This window comes from Pinus tabuliformis, chromosome 2_2, assembly GCF_031772625.1.
Source record: "Pinus tabuliformis cultivar Carrire ecotype Pingquan chromosome 2_2, CPIR1, whole genome shotgun sequence".
Taxonomy (NCBI): Eukaryota; Viridiplantae; Streptophyta; class Pinopsida; order Pinales; family Pinaceae; genus Pinus; species Pinus tabuliformis.
Genome location: NC_142300.1, coordinates 43,131,880 through 43,153,076, shown reverse-complemented (window position 1 = coordinate 43,153,076; position 21,197 = coordinate 43,131,880). Strand labels below are relative to the sequence as shown.

General features: G+C 39.3%; 1 pseudogene; it reads right to left on the bottom strand.

Annotated features, from left to right (window-relative positions):
• The window catches only part of LOC149191406 (uncharacterized), a 135,856-nt pseudogene that overhangs the window by 9,655 nt on the left and 105,004 nt on the right, over window positions 1–21,197 (bottom strand).

Genomic DNA, 21,197 nt, shown 5'->3' with positions numbered 1-21,197 from the left:
CCTTCTGAAGCAATTTTCATAGGTTTTACAGCCATCTGAGATCATTTGCAGGTGTTTTTGCTTCGTGGAAGTTCCAAGAGCCACCAGGGCCAAATCAGTTTGGGTGCTGCATTGGGAATTTTGCAGCCATTGGAAGTGGAAAGAAGGTCATTCCTGAAGTTTTCCAGCCTTTTGAATCCATTTCTACAGCTCGTTTTTCCTTTTGAGGCATTCTTCTCACTGTTTAGCTTCAGGGAAGCTTTCAGGGCCACAAGGGCCATTTCAGTGCAGGAGCTGTTTGGGGGCTCTGTTCATCCATTTTTGGTGATTCAAAAGCCTATGTCTGTTATTTTCAACCTTCTGAGTCTAATGGTAGAGGTTTCAGAACCAATTGAGGTCATCTTCACCTCAAAATTCTCCATGCAAGTTTAAAGGGCCACTAGGGCCAATTGGGGAAAGTACTGTATAAGGTACAAAATTCACTGTTTAGTGTTTGGGAAAGAGCATGTTTGGCTAATTCCTATCTTTTGATTCTGTATTTACAGTTAGATCTGTCCTTTGAGACACCCATATTCTTGTATTAGCTGTTGTAGCAATTTTAATACAAGAGGGCAAGCCTAGTTGGAGAGGTTTGGTCCAGCAGATGTAGCCCAAAGGGGGGGGTGAACTGCTTTATCATTTTGATGTCTTTATTTGCTGAAGATGATATGCTAAACAAAACTGATATAAAGTATTAAACAGTAAATAAATATAACTTGCATACACACATAATCACTTATTCAGCTACAGAAAGTTACTTGTCTTATTCCGCAAGACCTTAACCTTCAAGTATGTGTATGTCAAAGACTTATAAGTGTTTACTTTGTTATTTCTTTAGGCAGAGCCTATAGAGGGCCAGGTAGCCTCTGGAACTCATCCTCTTTTTAGAGGTGACATGTCCGGTGAATGCCCCTACAGTCTATCTCTGTATAAGAAATAAGAAGTTTGTACATTTTTAGAGGTCATTTGGAGTGTCTAGCTCACAGTTGAAATTATTGGAAATGGATACCTTGCACCCTTAAACAAGTACATTCCATTTTCAGATCAATAAAGAGAGAAAAAAAATGACATACATTGTTATTTGATATAAAACAACCATAATGACATTATTTCTTTTATATCTGTGTAAATTTATAATAAAATTCATCAAAACATATTCAAAACATTGACTTGGTATAACTAATGATTGTAATGGACCTGGGATCTTGATTATGTCTCCCTTATTCTATTGGCACACATTTAGTCACAAACTTTTGAACATCAGTGTTAATACCTTCTTATTAAAAGGTCCTTCTTGATCCTATTATGAGTTATGAAGAACTCTCAATTTCATCCTATTGGAAAATTGTGTTATTCCAAAAGGATCTTTTGTTTGAGTTGGGAATTCTTACATAAATATAGGTGATGTCAATACTACTTTGAATCATTTTTCCAAAAAAAATGCCTCGTACACTTGGGTCCCTTTTGTGGTTGTTGAATGATCTTGCATACCTTTTAGTCTTGATTCCATTATTACCTTGCTTATTCCACCCAATCAAATTGTGAAATAGAAACAACACATAGTAAACACTCCATTTCTTCTTCTTTCCTTGCAATTTCATGTACTCATTATTATTTCACATTGTGTTGTCATTATGAACTAGTATGTTAGACTGTTGTCGTTCATACCCTCATTAAGTGAAGTCATAGCAAGATTGAAGTTTATTGAGTTTTTTATAAGGTTATGTTTCCCTAATTATCCTATAAACATCATGGTTTCATAGGAATCATCAATACCTTCCCAGTGGTATATCTTTCTCTAAAATAATCCTCCTAGATAAGAAATTATGGCCATTTGAATATCAACATTAGTTGGAGTCCCAAACTATAGGAAAAAACCCCAAACATTAATGTCTTAAAGAGTACACATTTTACAGGTGGATCCATGGTTTAGTGGTTTAGTCAATGTTGGATAATTAAGCAACATGTATGACATTTAACCCCATTAAAATTTGAGAATATCATATGGATATGACGACTTGATGAAGAGATTAAATGACAGATGATGTCATAGTTGCAAAACATTTTATCAACCCTGCAAACCCAACAATATGAGGACATATGGCATGTATTGGTTTGTTACAAGTGAGGAAAATGGCATGGACCTTTTAAATGAATGACACATGGCTTTTTGACATATTTAGTAGCATAGTCAGCATGACACATTTGAAGATGACATCATCGTAGTGATGTGGTGTCACTAGGGGCTGCCACATGGTAGACATATTTAGCTAGTTTTGATTGGTAAAATGTCTCAAAGTGAGTGACATATGACACCCCTTACAAGCTTCCACATGGCATGATTACATCATGTGTGTGGACAATGTCCCTAAGAATCAGGCCCCATGGCATGGTTGTATGTTTAGCTAGGGCTAAAATTTGAATTTTTAATGTTGGTTCTATGGTCAGCTCTCAAACCTCATGACCACCACATGGTTATATATAACATATGATAGTGAGCTAGAGTAAAGTAAATGATTTGGTTCTAGTTCATAGTTTGAAGTTTTGAATGAAAATTTTTGGTTTCTACAAAGTATTGCAAAAGTTCATTGTTATGGTATCATTCATTACAAATATTTTGTTTGGTTAATTTTCTTGGTGGAATTCAAATTACATAGCTCTACTGTGGTGAAAGTCTAGTCGAATTTATTGTTATAGTTCATCTACAGCTCTAGTTTGGAGGAGTTCAATGTTATATTATTGGATCAAATTACGAGTTGGAAATTACATATGTAAAAAGGGTTTAATTTTGGCAAAAAAAAAATTAGATAAAGACCAATCCTGTTGATATTGTGGTGGCTTAGAACATTTTGGTGGTGATAAATGTTTGGTAGAAGTCTAGCCAAGCCCAGTTCCGATAATATATTTTGATAGAGGTAGTATTAACATATAGCATAGTTTGGCCACATATGTGAAGATGGTTGTGATTGGTTAATATAGACACATGGACTAGTCATGTGAGCAAAGATGCAAAGGTTTGTGAAGGCTAGATTGACAACACATGGTCTGAGTTGACTTAACATGTTGAAACAATTGGTTTTGTATGTGTTGACTCATTGTGTCAGTTGTCAAGAATCCGTTAGTATGTTGGTACACACCACGTCGAACTGGTAATACTATAAACTTGTTGACTAGTGTATGGTTGGAATGATCACCATAGTGCTATGATGAGTTGGAAAACTCTGTTGAACATTTGATTGGACACCTTGTTGAGCCATATGGACACACTTTTTAGTGATTGGTTGATTTAGAAACATATATTAGTCACTTGAGAAGAATGATGTTTGGTTGTATTAAGTCACCCAAAGAAGAGATATGAAATGATCAAATGGTGAATGGTAATTATAGGCACGTGGAATGGGCACATTGGCAGCGTTTGTGTAGTTCGCTTGGATATAATAATGATGTGTCAGACTTGACTTGCATAGTTGGCACATTGGTTTGACAAGGATTGTCCACGAGAGTGGTCCAAGTCCTCAAATCGATTGGAGTTATAACACACAATAAAATGAGGTTGGGAGGAAGACATATCTAGTCACAATGTATAAAAGAATTGGTAATGGTAAAGGCTTGTAAATCCAAGGTCAAGGTTTGAAGATTCTCTTCCACCAACTTTGAAATTAATTTTATTTTTCCTCCATAGGTTTCATTTTGTCAAATTCTTAAGAAACCGTTGATGGTGAACATTTTAAGGCACTAGAACCAAGAAAAGACCACTTTGTATAGGGATGCCTAGAAAGGGGAATTTGTAGAGCCTTTAATTCAATATAATGTTTTGTATGCTTTTATGGGTTTTTGGGCTCATTATTGGTCCTATTTGAAAGTAGGAAGTTGCATAGTAACCATTGTTCAAAGGTGAATGCATCTAAGGGCATGAAATACCTTGTTGACATATATTTGATTATCTAAATCTCTATTTCATGTTTTTGAGGGTTTATGAGAAGGCTGAAGTAGTTTTAGATATATAGAAAGCACAGTTTCTAATATAGGTCATATGTGACGAGATTTATGAAAACATTATGGCAGAGTTGTGACAAGGTACGATAAACTATGGTCAATAGCACGACAATAGGTGATATGTATTTATATGAAAATTTGAGGCATCGATTGTAGATTATGACAATTGATTGTGGAGACAATGGTTGTAGGTGTTGCAGTGATAGTGATTGCATATTATGATATGTTTTTAGTGATTGTATTTATAGGATGTGATTGCAAATTGTAACGTTATTTATAATTAGTGATTGATTATGAGAGTGGATCTAGTTTGAAAATGATATTAAATATAGCTCCATAATAATTTGAAGGAGGAGGTGGGTTCCTCCATTATGGTTGGATCCTCAATCAGGTTGAAGCCTAGAGTAGTTCGAAGTCCACTCATCATTGTGGTTGGTGCCTCAATCATGCTAGAGCCTAGAGTAGTGTGGAGGTCCCTCATCATTAAGGTGTGTGTCAATACAGTTGGAGCCTAGATCATGTTTGAGCTCACTCATCATCAAGGTTGGTGCCTTAATCAAGTTGTAGCCTTGAGTGAGAAGTTGCTTGCATTCTTTCGAGGTTGGTACCTCAACTAGGTTGTAACCTACCGTAAGTAGCAGCTTACATATCTTGTGGTGTCTTCATCTAGTAGGTAAGATGCTAAAAATCTATGTAATGAATTTGAATACAAATAAGAAGCATTTGTGGATTTCTCCCATATGGCTTTCCACATAAAAGCTTCTATCTCTTTGATGTGATGGCTTCTTGATGTGTAATTGATATCAAGTTAGCTTTATGGTGAACTATCTTACATATTTATATGCTTCTTATGGTTATGGTTCATTGTATTATGATCAATTGATTATGAAAAGTTATGAAGTGGTAAAATTTCTCTCTCATTAATTCACACCCCCCCGGTCCTTAGTGTGTCCTTTGGTCCAACAAGCGGTAGCTGAGAAGGTTCCTTAAGGAATAGTTAACTACTGGAAGGTAGATCAAGGAAGATATGGCCATGTTGAGGTGAAAACTCAACCCGTCCCTTTTGATGTATTTATTTCAAATAATGGAGACCTTTTCCATAAGTTTTTGGCTAAATCACCTTTTAATATTTTCTTTTGGTTAAGTGTACTACAATTTTGCCATCTTTTTATTTTCCTCGGATTTTTCTTTTGATTGCTTCATTGCATTCAATGTTTCACTAGCTTTCCATCGGTTCTCGTTTCATCTTTTTTGGTTGCATGGTTTGCAAATGGTGCTTCTCCGAAGTTCGATAATTTTTATCGCTGGGATAAAAAAAATGTACAAAATGTATATTATTTTAATTTTTGTAAATAAACTAGTAATTAATTGTAAATATTGATTTTTAGTTAATTTTTACTAATTATTTCATTTTTCACTAACGGTCCTACAAAATCACCACAACCAAATTGTAGAACAATTAAAATTATGGTGTTTTTGGATTTCGTAAGTCTATGATTAAATCCCAATTTTAAAATGATTTATGAGATCTGAAATCTCAAAATTACAAAGTGATTGTAGTTCATTTTGTCAGTTTTTTAATTGCAAATTGGTTGTATTTTATGAGTAGGGCCCATTCCATTTGGGCCTAATATCACACCTTATGCCTCCCACCTAACTCCCTCTTATATCATATCAGAACATTTTTGTATCAACACCTTTTTATTAAACTCCCAATGTCTCTTTTAAAAACTTCCGATACTCCAATAAATTAAAAATCCCAATATAATATACTCTTCACCTCACCTCAGTCCTCCCTCCTTCTATCAGAACCTCGAGACTTTGAGAGCTCGGGACATTTTATTTCACATCATTCTAAAATCTCCAATGCCCAATAGCTAACACCTTTGATAAACCTTCTCTGAATTTAACTCCTTGTGACTCCCTTCTCTACTTCAATTAACTCCCTCCTTATGCATCCTTTGATTCGCCATGGCTTATTCATTTAGCCACTTTGGCCCATGCATATTGAGCCACTAGCCTAATGACATGTGTCATATTTTTATTTTTATTTTTTTAATAAAATTTAAATTAATTAATTTTTAATTATTTCATTTTTATATATAGTTTGTAACTATAATATTAAATTTAAAAAAATAAATTTACGCAATAACTTTAATTAATTAATTTGTAATTAATATAATTTGAATATTAATAATTATAATTAACTTGTATATAATTATTTTAACAATTGTAATTAATTAGAATTTAAATTTAATTGTACAGCTAATTAGAATTAGAATTTGTAATTAAAAATGTCCAATTTTGGCATAGGCAGAAATTTTTCCAGAACTTTGATAGTTTTGACACTTCAACTTTGGAAGCTCATAAGTTGAGTTTTACTTGGCCAAATGAGGCCCAAGATAGCTCGTTAGATAGATAAAAATATGGAGAATATTTTTGAAGTGGTTGAATGACTAGATTCAGTCATTAACTGAGTCTAAATTTAGCAGAAAATTGAGCTCCGAATTTGTAGCCAAAACTAATTTTCTAAGTTTAGTTTTTGCATTTTCATTTGCCCAAAGTCTTTGTTGATTGCAGATCCATTTGATGCTTTTCTCTTTGATCAACAAGATATTCAAAAGGATCCATTGGAAGATCTTGTTTATTTTTATTTGTTTTATTTAATTAGGATTTGATTTGAGATGATCGTTTTTCCCAGATTTGGCATTTCTAATTTTGATTTTCAATTTAATTTACTTTTGATTGGTTGTTGGAAGGAGAGAAGTTAGGAAGATGAGGAATGGAATATTTGGAGAAATGGAAAAGGACCAACAAGAGAAGAAAAGTAATTTTGACCAATAAAAATTGTTGGACCAGATTTTTTCTTCAACAACTCTCCTATTTGGAATTCACTTTTGTAATTATAAATATGGTTTTGTGAAAATAACATGGGGGTTCCTCTTCTTTGCATCTAAGGAATTTGAGGAATTTCTCATAGGTATTATTGTAAATATTATCGTGCTGAAATAAATCATGCATTTAGACTTCGATGATATTAATTTATGCTTAGAATGCTTGCTAAATGAATCATGCATTTGAATTTCGATGAATATTAACTTAAGCTTAGCGTGCTTGCTGAATGAATCATGCAATTGATTTTCGATGGATATTAAATTATGCTTAGTATGTAGACAAGTCAAGGGTAATAAAATTAAGGCCTGGGAATGAGATGAAAAAAGGGAATGAATAAACCATTACAACCTTATACCAGACAGGTTGGAATCAGTTAGGAACATTAGTTCCACCCAAGGCAGCCGAGAGTTTGGAGGCCATAGTGCACTGCATTTGTGCTCGGCACACCTTGTGAAATCTGAGCATAAATAAATGAGAAGGAAGGAGACTGTAAGTGTCATTCCAGAATTACGTATGGAACAGTAATGTTGCCTAATGAATATAGTTGTAGGTTTTAACCCCGTACAGAAATTACTTGCATACGAATTCTAAAACACAGAAAATAAACAATGCGAGAGCATAACACATAAAACACATATACACAGATATTTCCCATGGATCCCAAAACTGGGACTACCAACTTGATTTTTCATTATGTTCCTTTCAATGTCATAATACATATTTATACATGTCGAAGCATCCAATATCATGGACCGAAAACCATCGCATCCAATACCATGGATCGAAAACTATCGCGTCCAAAAAAACATGTGCAAAAATCATGCACAAAACTATAGGTGGGTCCACCCAACCTAACATGGGGTCCAAAACCAAATTAACCATAAAGTGGGGTTACGGGTACAACTTAAACCCCCTGTGGACCCCCCCCCCCCCGCGCTACACAATCAGGGCAACGAAGGGGGGCTCTGACCCCCCTCTAACCCCCTAGTTAACTACGTGGGCTAGTCATGGAAAGAATATAACACAACCCAACATTCTCCCACTTGTTGTTTTCTTTCCACAGGGAGCCGAAAGAGAGCTCAGTAGTTTTTCCAGCCCTGAAATGCCCATTGTCTCTCTACACCAAGAGAACTTCTCAGAGCTCATAGATTTTTTCAATTCATCTGCAGTATTCTTCAAAGTGTCCACCTTTACCAGCAACACCTTTTTGTCTTCTATCATATCCCTCACAAACTGATACTGAACATCAATGTGCTTTGTCTTTGAATGATAAGTAGGGTTCTTTGCCAAGAAAATTGCACTTTGGATGTCACAGTCTATCCTTATAGCTCCCTGTACTAACCCCATACTAGAACACAATCTCTACAACCAAACTGCTTCCTTGCTTGCATGAGTGGCTGCCATGTATTCTACCTCTGTAGTTGATAGTGCCACTACAGATTGTTTCTTACTCATCCAACTAAATGCACCTACAAATAGGTTAAACACATACCCACTTATAGATCTTCTCTGATCCAAATATCTAGCCCAATCTGCATCAACAAAGCCACAGATATCCAAAACTCTGTCCAATCCTAGTCTTCCTTGGTACCACAAACCATAATCACTAGTGCCACACAAATACCTGAAAACCCGCTTCACTGCTATCCAATGCTCCTTCCCTGGTTTTGACATAAACCTGCTCAATACTCCCACTGCATGTGCAATGTCTGGTCTAGTATAGATCATTGCATACATCAGGCTACCAACTGCACTTACATATGGAACATGGGACATATCCTCTTCCTCTTTTTGTGTCTTGGGACACTGTTGAACAGATAACTTTACACCTAAAGGAATAAGAACCTCCACTGGTTTACTATCTTTCATATTGAACCTCTACAGTATTGTCTCGACATACTTCCTCTGGTTTAACCAGAGCTTCCTCTTTTCTTGATCTCTTTTAATTTCCATGCCCAAAATATAGTTTGAAGCACCAAGATCTTTCATGTCGAATTTGGAGGACAATTGGGTCTTCAAATCCTGGATAATTTCTTTGTCATTTCCAACCAGCAACATATCATCCACAAACAAGACCAGATAAATAACACGGTCACCAATTAATTTAAAATACACACAGTGATCTGCTTTGCTTCTAGTGAAGCCAAGTCCCCGTATAAATGTATCAAAATTTTGATACCACATCCTTGGTGACTGTTTTAACCCATACAGAGACTTCTTTAACTTGCATACCAGTTCTTTCTTACCCTTCACCGCAAAGCCTTCAGGTTGCTTCATGTACATCTCCTCTTCCAAATCCGCATGAAGAAATGTTGTCTTCACATCCATCTTTTCTACCTCAAAATCAAAAGCAGCATCAACAGATAAAAGTAACCTAATAGAAGTTACCTTGGCAACAGGAGAAAAAATATCACCAAAATCAATTCCCCGCACCTGGGAATTACCTTTTTCTACCAACCGAGCTTTGTATTTCTCCACCTTTCCTTCTGCATTTGCTCTTCTTGAACACCCATTTGTTGCCAATGGGTTTCCTTCTAGCTGGCAACTCCACTAGATCCCAAGCCTCATTTTTGTGTAAAGATTCCATTTCATCAACCATGGCCTCTTTCCATAGTTTTCCATCCTCTGAATCTACTGCTTCCTTCACAGTTCTGGGATCATCGTTAGTAATAGATAAAGCAAAATTTGAACAGAAAGTAGATGGACTATACCTTTCTAGCTGCCTTCTTTCTCGAACTGATCTTCTCATACCTGAAGTTTGTGGCTCTTCATCTTCTGATTCCTCCTCTGCTGTAGAGTCTGATTCTTCCTCCTTTATCTCAAACTCTATCTTCTCAGGTTCCTTTGGTTGTACTTCATGTTTAAAAACATATTTCACCTCTCTGAACATCACATCTCGGTTGTACACAACCTTCCTTGTTTTTGGGTTCCAAAGCTTATAACCCTTTAAACCATCCTTATACCCAATAAAGATGCACTTTTCATATTTACTATCCAACTTGGTTCATTTCTCCTTTGGAACATGTACATATGCATCACATCCAAATACCCTCAGATGTGAAAGAGATGGTTTCTTACCAGTCCATACCTCTTGTGGAGTCTTATCCTCCAGCGCTGATGAAGGTGATCTGTTGACCAGGTAACATGCTGTCTCCACCGCCTCTTCCCAGAATTCCTATCCTAACCCGGCACCACTGAGCATGCTTCTTTCCCTTTCCATCAACGTATTGTTCATTCTTTCTACAACTCCATTTTGCTGATGTGTATATGGAGTAGTCTTCTACCGTGTTATACCACACTTCTTACAGAATTCTTCAAATTCCTTACCGCAAAACTCTCCACTATTATATGTCCTCAGCACCTTTATCTTCTTCTCTGTCTGCTTTCGACCAGAGCCTTAAATTCTTTAAACCTGTCAAAGGCTTCAGATTTCTTCCTAAGGAAATATATCCATGTATTCCTTGAGAAGTCATCTATAAATGATACATAGTACACAGACTTACCCAATGACGGAACCTTCACAGGTCCAAACACATCACTATGCACAAGTTCTAATATCTGTTTCGCCCTCTTACTACCAGAGGGGAAACTCACCGAATTCTGCTTCCCATATACACAATTTTCGTAGAAATCAAAATCCAGAGAGCTATTACTCATACCTTCTACCATACCTTTACCATGAAGTATTCAAAGGCCCTTCTTTTCAATATGTCCAAGCCTTTGATGCCACAACATGGTCTTATCTCTAGAGACCACTAGATTTTCTGCTCCACTTTTAGGAACCACAGAACTGTTGCACCCATCAACAACCACGCTACCTTGCAGCTTGTATAGAGTTCCAATCTGAACTCCCCGCATCAATACCAGTGCTCCCTAAACAATCTTGCAGGTATCCTTCTCGAACACTGTTTTTACACCTGTATCATCCAACTTGCTTATAGAAATCAAATTTCTAGCCAATGCAGGAATATGCAGAACACCCGGAAGTGTTCTAACCCTTCCACCTTGCAGCTTCAACTTTACTTTTCCGCGACCAACAATTCGAACCTTCCTATCATCCCCTAAGAAGACATCACCACCATCATATTTCTCATACTCGCAGAACCACTCTCTATGGGGAGTGAAGTGAAAGGATGCACCTGAGTCAATTAACCATGCCTCATGATCTACATGTGTACTTGAAGAAGCCAAGTACACATCCCCACCTTCATCTAAGGTGGTTTTCACCTCTGCAGAAGTAGAATCATCAGATCCCTTTCCTTTATCAGGAGCTTTATATTTACAGTCCCTTTGGTAGTGCCCTTCCTTTCTGCATTTCCAGCACACCACCTTTATAGGTTTTCCTAGAGATTTAGATCTCCCTCTAGATTTAGATCTCCCACTCGATGACTTATTTTTATTTTTGTTCTGGGACCATCCTCGTATAGACAAGGCATCACCATTCTAGCTCTCCATATTTTTCCATCTCATCTCCTCCATCAGCAAGGATGAGACTATTTCATCAAACTACAAGGCAGTTGCATTGCTACCTATTGCAATAACCAAACTATCCCACGAATTTGGTAGAGAACACAACAAACTGATGCACTTATCTTCATCTGAAATTTTAATATCAATAGATGCTAACTGACTTACCATAGTATTAAATGTGTTCAGATGCTCTGTCACCTAGTCTCCATCTTTCATCCTCAAGTTATACAGCTTTTTCTGTAGGAATAGTTTATTCACCAGAGACTTAGATTGGTACAAAGTCCCTAACTTGTCCCACAAAGCCTTTGTCGTAGCTTCCCCTGATACATTTAGCAATACTGAATCTGAGACACACAATCGTATTGTGCTCTTTGCCTTCTGATCCAACTTCTTCCATTCTTCATCGGACACTCTCGTTGGTTTAATACCCGGATCTACCGCGACCCACTGATCTTTATCCACAAATAGATCCTCCATCTTGAGTTTCCACAACTCAAAACTCTGACGATTAAATTTCTCGATCTCCATCTTTCCACTGCTCGCCATCTTCTTTCACCACCAGAATTGATGTCACAGATCTCCCACTGAACAGGGTCTACCACAGGCCCAAGTGAAACCCCTCAGCAACAAAGGCATCCCCTTGAAGCCAAAATAGCTCTGATACCAAATGTAAGTTTTAACCCCGTATAGAAGTTACCTGCATACGAATTCTAAAACATAGAAAATAAACAATGCGAGAGCATAACACATAAAACACATATACACAGAGATTTCCCCTGGATCCCAAAACTGGGACTACCAGCTTGATTTTTCATTATGTTCCTTTCAATTTTATAATACATATTTATACATGCTGAAGCATCCAATACCATGGACCGAAAACCATCGCGTCCAAAAAAACATGTGCAAAAATCATGCACAAAACCATAGGTGGGTCCACCCAACCTAACATAGGGTCCAAAACCAAAATTTTTCGGGGCAGCGAAGTGGGGTTACGAGTACACCTCAAACCCCCTGTGAACCCCCCCCCCCCGCTACACAGTCGGCACAATGAAGGGGGGCTCTGCCCCCCCTCTAAACCCCCGATTAACTACGTGGGCTAGTCGTGGAAAGAATATAACACAACCCAAAAATAGCCACCATACTATTAATATGAACTCATATTAATACAACAGTATAATCCAGAGGGACTCTAGTTACATTTATACCAGTGAGAAATAAACTCAGAAAAGGAATTAACAAATATCCATGTAACAGGCTAATGAGCTTAAAGTAAGTTGAGTGAAATTCTATTTGAATATAGCTATAGAAATCCACATGTATAAAATAAACCGAGAATGCTAGAACAGTCAAGTAAATCCAAATGAAAATGCATTCGTAAAAGGACTATTGTAAACCCACATGCAAAGAAAGTATCATGGAGTATATAGATGAATGGAAGGGAGGAAGATGTCGCAAGCTATTTTAGTACACCATCACAACATTTATAGTACTAAACCGAGGCGTTCAGGAGTTGAGCACTCTGGAGCCTCTTCCCAATTTCAACAAAAAGGAAAACAAACAAAAGGGGAAAACTCATAACGATCATGATGGAATAGGACTATTCATTAACCATGAATCATAATTGTAATAGAAACTGTGACTGTAGCAAGATGAAATACAGAGTAGAAAATAATAGCAACTTTTCATATGATACAAGAAAATTCATGCACAGAAGAATGAAGTACCCCAAATCAAGTTATATTAACCAAGGAAGTTACCATTTAAAATTGAAACATATATAAAAGTGTTCATATAACTCAGGCAGTATCACCTTCAAGGTACAATAGTAAATATATCAACCTCATAAACCCAACAGGGTGAGGGATGTCCTTGTCAAACAGAAGGCACAAAGAAATGTCCAAATAAATTACAATATAGTGAATTTCCTACAGGAATTTGAAGACGTTGTTAAGAGAAAAACAAAGACCTTAAAAACAAACTGGGTTGTAACAAATAGCATTGCGTGATGGCAGCCATGAAGGCTGAACTTAAACCCATTTTGGGAAATAGGGAAGCCAAAGTAGAGGAGCTTTCCATGTAGGAAGCACAACCAAGACAGAAGCCATTAGGAGAACTGGAGATTTCAAGACCGACCTAGTAGTGGATGATCCAGGTGGATGTTGGTGGCCACCCACCTATCCCATTTGGACCCCCACAACTGTCTCTTTCAGCTTTTTCAGTTTCCTAAATTGTAGCACAGTTTACTATTTTTAGCAGTTTTTCAGGTCCTGAACTTTTGGAGCCGTTTTGAGGCCCTAAACGACGTTTTTTGGGAAATTTGTGGCAACATGGGTCCACGGACCCATGTTGCCTCCCAAAGTAGTAGTGCTCGAATAGATCTTTCTAACGAGCTATTGTACGCGTCAAACAAAGATCGTATGCCAAAGTTATGACCCCGGGAAATTGATGCACCAATTTACCCAAACGACGCCCACAATTTGGCGTTTCATCTTCTAGGGTTAGGTTTCTGGATGTGAAATATTTTTCATTGTTTCTCAACAATAAATAGGCCTTCGAGCCTCATTGTATCATAGTTCAGAACAGTTCAGAGGCATGTAGCCGCCACATCTCTTCTCAGAGATAAGCTACCATCGCCCTAGCTAGTTTATTCCTATTTCTTTTTGTAAGCATATTTCAGTATTTTACTGTAATGAAATGAAGTATTATTTCCATTGCATATCTGTCTTTATGGTTATCTCTGTGTTTTATTGCGTTCCTGTCTAAATCTGGATCAGTGGTATCGGAGCGGTCTGCTTTTTCTCTGTTTTTCTTTGCATGTCCCTAATGAGGTCGAGATATAAGGAGTTAGGGCTTGAACTGGTCGAACCTTTGCAATACTAGCCTCGTAAATCTTGACGGCCTCCCATGGCGGATGAGAAGAAAGACGAGGGGGTAGGAGATCCTATCAAAATCTTGCTCGAAGAAGCCCTTGAGCGACAACGGAACGCGATGATGGACAACTTTGCCTAGATCCTTCAGTGGCTATCCAGAAGCGACGCATCAGCTTCTAGCAGCTACTCTGGAAATGCCACACCCTTTAAGGTACAAGTCAATTTCGAAATCCCCATATTTGAGGGTTAGATAGACGCAGATGCCGTAGATAAATGGTTAAATCTGCTAGAGGGTTATTTTTCTGTTCATGAATTTTCGAGTCAGGAAAATATTGTTTTCGCTCTTCTCAAAGAAGCCCCCCACGTCAAGGACTGGTGGGAAACCTACTGCGAGCAGAAGGATGAAAGTATTGGCTCACTATTTTCAGCTGCACCCACCTGGAATTCATTCCAGGATGCCATCAAGGAGTAGTACTACCCTGTCAGAAGCTATGAGGATGAATACATAAAGTGGACCACGCTGCGGCAGGGAAGGGACCAAGACGTGCCGGAGTTCACCAATCTTTTCCATACCCTTCGGACAAAGTTGGGTATCAAGGATTCGGAGCAGCATTTGATACTCAAATACTGTGGCTGCTTGCACAAGTACATTCAGGAAGAAATACAATTCCTAAACATCTCCTCGCTCGGCACAGCATACTGATATGTCGTCAAGGTCGAGAAGAAGTTGAAACAGAAAAAGCAAGACTTTGGATCTGCAAATCTGAAGCCCAAAGGACAAAGCCAAGGCAGGGTGACCCAAGACAACCCGTCAAAGCCGCAAGAAAAGAACAACACCACGAAGCTGAAGAAGGACACAGGAAAGTGGTGTGAGTTCCACAAGAACCCCACTCACAATACAAGTGAGTGTCGGACCAAGCAGTCGTTGGTGGCCGAGTTGAAGGCTTCCGAATCAGATGCATGTTCTGACCCTGAGCCAGAACCTGACAAGGGGAATGGAAAAGGGAAGCAGATCATTGATGCGGATCCCAGCGCCACTATTGCCACCGCCAAGATCCAGAAAAATGAGCCCGAAGATCCAGAGGAGGGGGAACATCTTTTCCACTCACAGATGTGGGTGAAGGGTTCACCGCTGCAATTCATTGTCGAAAATGGTAGCCAAAAGAACCTCATTTCAGCAGAGGTCGTGAAGCGGTTGGGCCTACCGACTACACCACACCCGCAGCTGTACAGTATCGAGTGGCTTCATGAAGGACGAGGTCTCAAAGTTTTCCAGCAGTGCCGCCTTCCGTACAGCATCAAGCCCTTCACAGACGAGGTATTGTGTGATGTTACACCTCTGGATGTTTACGATGTACTATTAGGCCAGCCATACTTGTGGAGGCAACATGCTGTGTATGAGTCAAGGCCTCGCGTTGTCATTATTTCTTTGGATAATTCATTATAAAGGATACCGGAGGTAGCCCCACCTATCGCCACCTCTTTGATCACTACCAAGAAAGGCAGCAAACTCATCTCACAGACTAGGAAATTTATTTTCTATCTGGTTCGCTCCGAAAGTAAGGGAAAGATCGTTGCTACATCCATGACCCCCGCAAAGGGTTCCTCCACGCAGCAGCAGAAGCAAAGGGATACAGTCATGACAGAACACATGAACAACTTCTCCTCAGGGGTACCACACAAGCTTCAGGTGGGCAACAAAGTCTGGTTGCATCTGCAAAAAGAACGCCTTACAAGAGCCCATCAGAAGCTCCGACCACGCCGACATGGTCCTTATACCAATACCAAGGCTACGGGCAACAATGCTTTGAAGCACAACATTCCTCCATTCCTTGGCTTGCACCGAGTGTTCAATGTGGACCGTCATCGACCATCCTTCCCACCATTTCTAGACACATCAGAGATTGCAGAACAACTCACCAGCGACCCAGCTCAGTAGAAGCTTCCTCATCTCAAGGAGGAACTCAATGCAATGGGGACCATTGCTTCCTAAGGGGGGAGGAATGATCCAGGTGGATGTTGGTGGCCACCCACCTATCCCATTTGGACCCCCACAACTATCTCTTTTAGCTTTTTCAGTTTCCTAAATTGTAGCACAGTTTACTATTTTTAGCAGTTTTTCGGGTCCTGAACTTCCAGAGCCGTTTTGAGGCCCTAAACGACGTTTTTTGGGAAATCTGGGGCAACATGTGTCCGTTGTCTCCTAAAGCGGTAGTGCTCGGATAGATCTTTCTAACGAGCTATTGTATGCGTCAAACAAAGACCGTATGCCAAAGTTACGACCCCGGGAAATTGATGTACCAATTTACCCAAACAGGGCCCACAATTTGGTGTTTCATCTTCTAGGGTTAGGTTTCGGGATGTGAAAGATTTTTCATTGTTTCTAAAAAATAAATAGGCCTTCGAGCCTCATTGTATCACAGTTCAAAACAGTTCAGAGGCATGTAGCCGCCACATCTTCTCAAAGATAAGCTACCATCGCCTTAGCTGGTTTATTCCCATTTCTTTTTGTAAGCATATTTCGGTATTTTACAGTAATGAAATGAAGTATTATTTCCGCTGCATATTTGTCTTTATGGTTATCTCTGTGTTTTATTGCGTTCCTGTCTAAATCCGGATCAGTGGAGCACAGTGTAGATTTAGCTCGACGATTATAGGAGAAATTCTTTCGTAATCACTACAGGGGTCCCCAGGGGTCGAAAGTTACCTACCATGAGACAATATGACAACCTTTAGTTACTGAATCAACAATACCTTTATGAAAGAAAAACAAATTAAGCAATAGAGGAACCCATTAGTCTAGTGAATACCTTTGAAGAGATTAAGGACCGCCACTCGCTGGAGAGGGTACCTACAAGCATATTAGGCTTGGTGAGTGCAAACCCAGAAATGAAATTCATATGAAAAACTGCTAAAAGGTCGAAGGTAAATTAACCCACCTCATCGTGTGCAAGGGCGAAGGCCATGGCGGGAGATGCACCGACCTTTCCAAATCCTATACCAGAGGTAAACCTGCAGAGAAGAACAAAAAAATCTATCAAAGTTCATATAAAAACAAGTACAGAGAAATCATCGAATTCACAGAAAAAAATAGCAATAGTTACCTTAAATGTTGGCAGGCCATAAAACCCTGAAACCTTGCAGGCGCAGGGAACCAAGCTAAGAAGGACATGCATGAAAACCCTACGCCACTAGGGTTGTTGCCATGGAGAACCACCATGAAACCTGGAATAGTTTCCTTAAGCCTTTGACACTGGGGAGCCATACCTCGACCACAAGAAAGAAAACTCAGGCACAGACAGTCATGGAATGCAACCCACAGAGCTGCAATAGGTGGTGGCAAGAATGAGGTAAGGCTTAAGGGTTTCATGCACTTAGGGTTGGAGGGTGTATTGTGAGTTGTCAATCTACAACCAAATGATCACCACCCTTGAAGTCCTTTCAACCAACGTGTAGTCAACCAAGGAATCCAGGTATGCAGGGAGGGTAAGACCACATGGCCCAAGGGACGTGGCACCATTCTATTCACCGGGGGTACCATTGGGGCCTAAGTAACCATTGAATGCGCAGATAGTAAGGGTAGAGAGGTGCACCCTTTAATAAAGAAGGTTAATTCCAAAGTATAAAGAAGTTAATGCAAAATCATATAAATCGAATTTCATAGTATAAGGGGGACCCTATAACCCATGAACCTATAGTTAGCATACTAGGTTATGGTGGGTTGGGGGAATGCATTCACCCACTAAGGCTTGATGGTTATAGCCATGGAAGGGTGTTCATAATTTAGATATAGGTGATTAAAATTAATAAGGAAAATGCATGGGGAAAATGGAGATCCTAATGCATAGGGAGTATGGTGATCAGGTTGTAAGAGCGGTGAAGTACAAATGAACAAAACCATTCCTTTACAGAATTTACTGTATATATGTTGGGGAAATACCATGAGTATCCCTAATGAATAATAATAATGTTGTTATAGAGAAAAAAAAATGATTTGGGGTTGTCACACGGAATAAGTCGATCTTGCGAACAAGATAGACATTCCTAGAATCTAAAGAAGACCTAATGAGAAGCAAACCAACCAAACACTATCTTTCTCTAAATATGCTTTTATAAACAATGGCAAACAAGTGTTTTTAGGGCCTACCTTAGGTCCAATGCAAGCTTGTGGATGCCCTCGCTCCTTCGATCCAAATGAGCTCCTTTGTCGTGAATCTGCAAACACAAACAAGGCAAACAAATTAAATAGCACCTGAAAAGCCAAAATCATAAAACATATTTAACATGAAAGTCAAGGAGTCCATGAAACAAATAACATAAAATACTTGTTGAGAAAAATGAGTTTGATTGTATTAATTCAAAAGAAGAAGAACTTTACAACCTTTGCCTTGACACTGTACAAGCTCCTCCCAGGCTCCAGCAAGAAGTCTCCTCTACTTTGACAAGTTTCACTCACTCCCCAATGAAGCCAAAAAGGTATGTGATCTCTCCTCTTAAGCTCAACTAGGAAGTCTTGATTTCACCAACATTTACCCTAAAAAATGTTCATCTTCTAACCTCCCCAGCAACCAGCCCAATACCTGTATTTATAGTGCAATGGAGGGAGGTTACTAGGTCCTCCTTCAAAGGGATAAAGCCCTCCTTCGAAGGGATAGCTCCTCTCATCAAGGGATTAGCTCCTTATCTTTTGGGATGCATGAACCACCTCAGAGCGAATAATCCACGTCAAAATTCCTTCTAGAATCCTCTAGAATTAACCCAAAGTGAGTTTTTTAAGATAAAACTTGCGCCTTTTGACTTTCACAGGGGTCCGCACCTACACCGTTAGGGACAGAGCGAGCAGGTCCGCAGTTTTTGTACACAGAACGTGCGGGACCGCAGGTGACAATGAGAGAAAGTGCGGAACCAGAGTTACATTGATTTTTAATGTCTTTCTCCCATTTCCAAAGCTTGAATTGAAGAGATGAGGTGTGAGACTTGCTTAGGAGGACAGTACAAGTGATGATGGACCCATACTGACTGCAAATAATCACGGTGACGATATTTTTGTGTAACATATTGCCCCCTAAAGTGTGAAATCTGTAGTAGATGAGGATTCCATTGATCATTTAGGAAGAGTGAAGTACTTTATCATTTCGAGGATCATCTTGTGGAGAGCCCGGTTGGAATCTGTAAAAACATTCAATGCAAGATATATATATGAGATCATATCATCACTGAGGTAGGCATTCCCATACTCAAATCAAAACTGACTAGAAAAACTAACTATTGCTCTGATATAGGAATGATCTTGTAAAACATCACAAGTATAGACTCAGGTGGACAAAGTATGGACGCAGCCATCTATTTATGAATAGTCCATTATATAATGAATATAAAATTCCTCGCAACCTGGATTGTGGAAACCAGATCCAGGGTCTTCATTTCTACTTCCCGAAACAGTACGATTCTATCCATGTGAATGAATGTGTTGATGTCGAACATGGTAGAAACCACTTTATTACCAGTCAATGATGTAAACTGTTAACAAGTGTGAGAGAAACCACCAGTGATGTCAATGGCTCTCAAAGTACCCAGTACAATCTATGAGATGCGAATAAATGTGTTGATGTCGAACATGTCACGGAATCCTTTGATCGAAAGTCAATGATGTAAACTGTCGTCAAAGGCAAGAAATCTGCCATTGAGGCATGCAGATCTCAAGGTACTGACGATTTCTAGATAATGAGCTGATGTCGATAGAAAGTGATCCGTCGTAGGCAAGCCCACAACATGAAATCGTAGATCAAGTTGAAGAAATTTAGTTGCAAGGACTGACTCAGGGATGGTCAAGATGGATGACAGATATTTTGCAGATGAATGGCTTATTGGCAGTGACCTCCTGAAGACATAACGACACGAGAGATGGTTTGGTGACAATTGACCCAAAGTTAATACCCGGAAACTGGCTGAAGACTTTCAATGTGGTTTGATCAACTATTAGGCAAAGGATTTCCCAACCCAGGTGAACAAAAGTGTCGTGTTCAAGAGTGGTTACAAAGTATGACAAACAAGGGTTTTTAACCCAAAAATTCTCAAAAATGGACCAATCAAAATAATTTCTAGCAATTTAATTTATCCTTATACTTGATGTAGAGAGTACATCATGCTAGATTGGCATGAATGAGAGCATGAGGACGTGGACGCCGCCGCATGGAATCATCAGCCTTCACTTGATGCTTTGAGGGTGTGCGGCTTGTACAAATTCTGGGCCATTCCTGGCATGAGGGCTCAGGTGGATTTCTTACAGTGGATGGTTGACAGATGGAGTGTACAGGACCAGTTCTTCTTCATTGGTGGCCACCAGCTCGAAATCGAGCTGGCAGACATATATTTCTTGACTGGTTTGCCTAAGAGAGGTGAAGACTTGACTCTGTTTGGGGCTAGGGCAGGTGGCCAGTCTGTCGATAGCCTCAGGTTAGAGTACTGCAACAGCCATGCTAGAGACAAAGGGATAGACATAAAGACCATATCTCGTCCTGAGCTCATGGTGATTGCGTTCACTGTCACTAGACTTTGCGGGGCTACCGCATTACATATTGCCACCGGATCCCAGATGCGTATGGCAGTTGATTGCTTTCGAGGAACCATCTTCAACTGGTGCGATGTCGTGTTGGCCAATGTGAAAGGCCAACTGACCAGGGCCAAGAACGGATGACTAAAGACCTTTGTTTATGGGGCTTTGGTCGTGAGTTTTGGCCTGGAGAGGGTTCCTATGCTGATCCCGCAGCACCATACTGTTGGAGCTGGGCTTCCTCGAGAGTCCAAACTGATGCAATGGGTCGCAGTTATGGCTCGTCACCTGGACGAAAGGACAGAGGTTGCTCGATTCAAACCTGAGTATTTCCAATGGCTGGAAAACCAGGTCTCTTCTATTCAGGACTTCCCTTACGCTGGGATAGATTT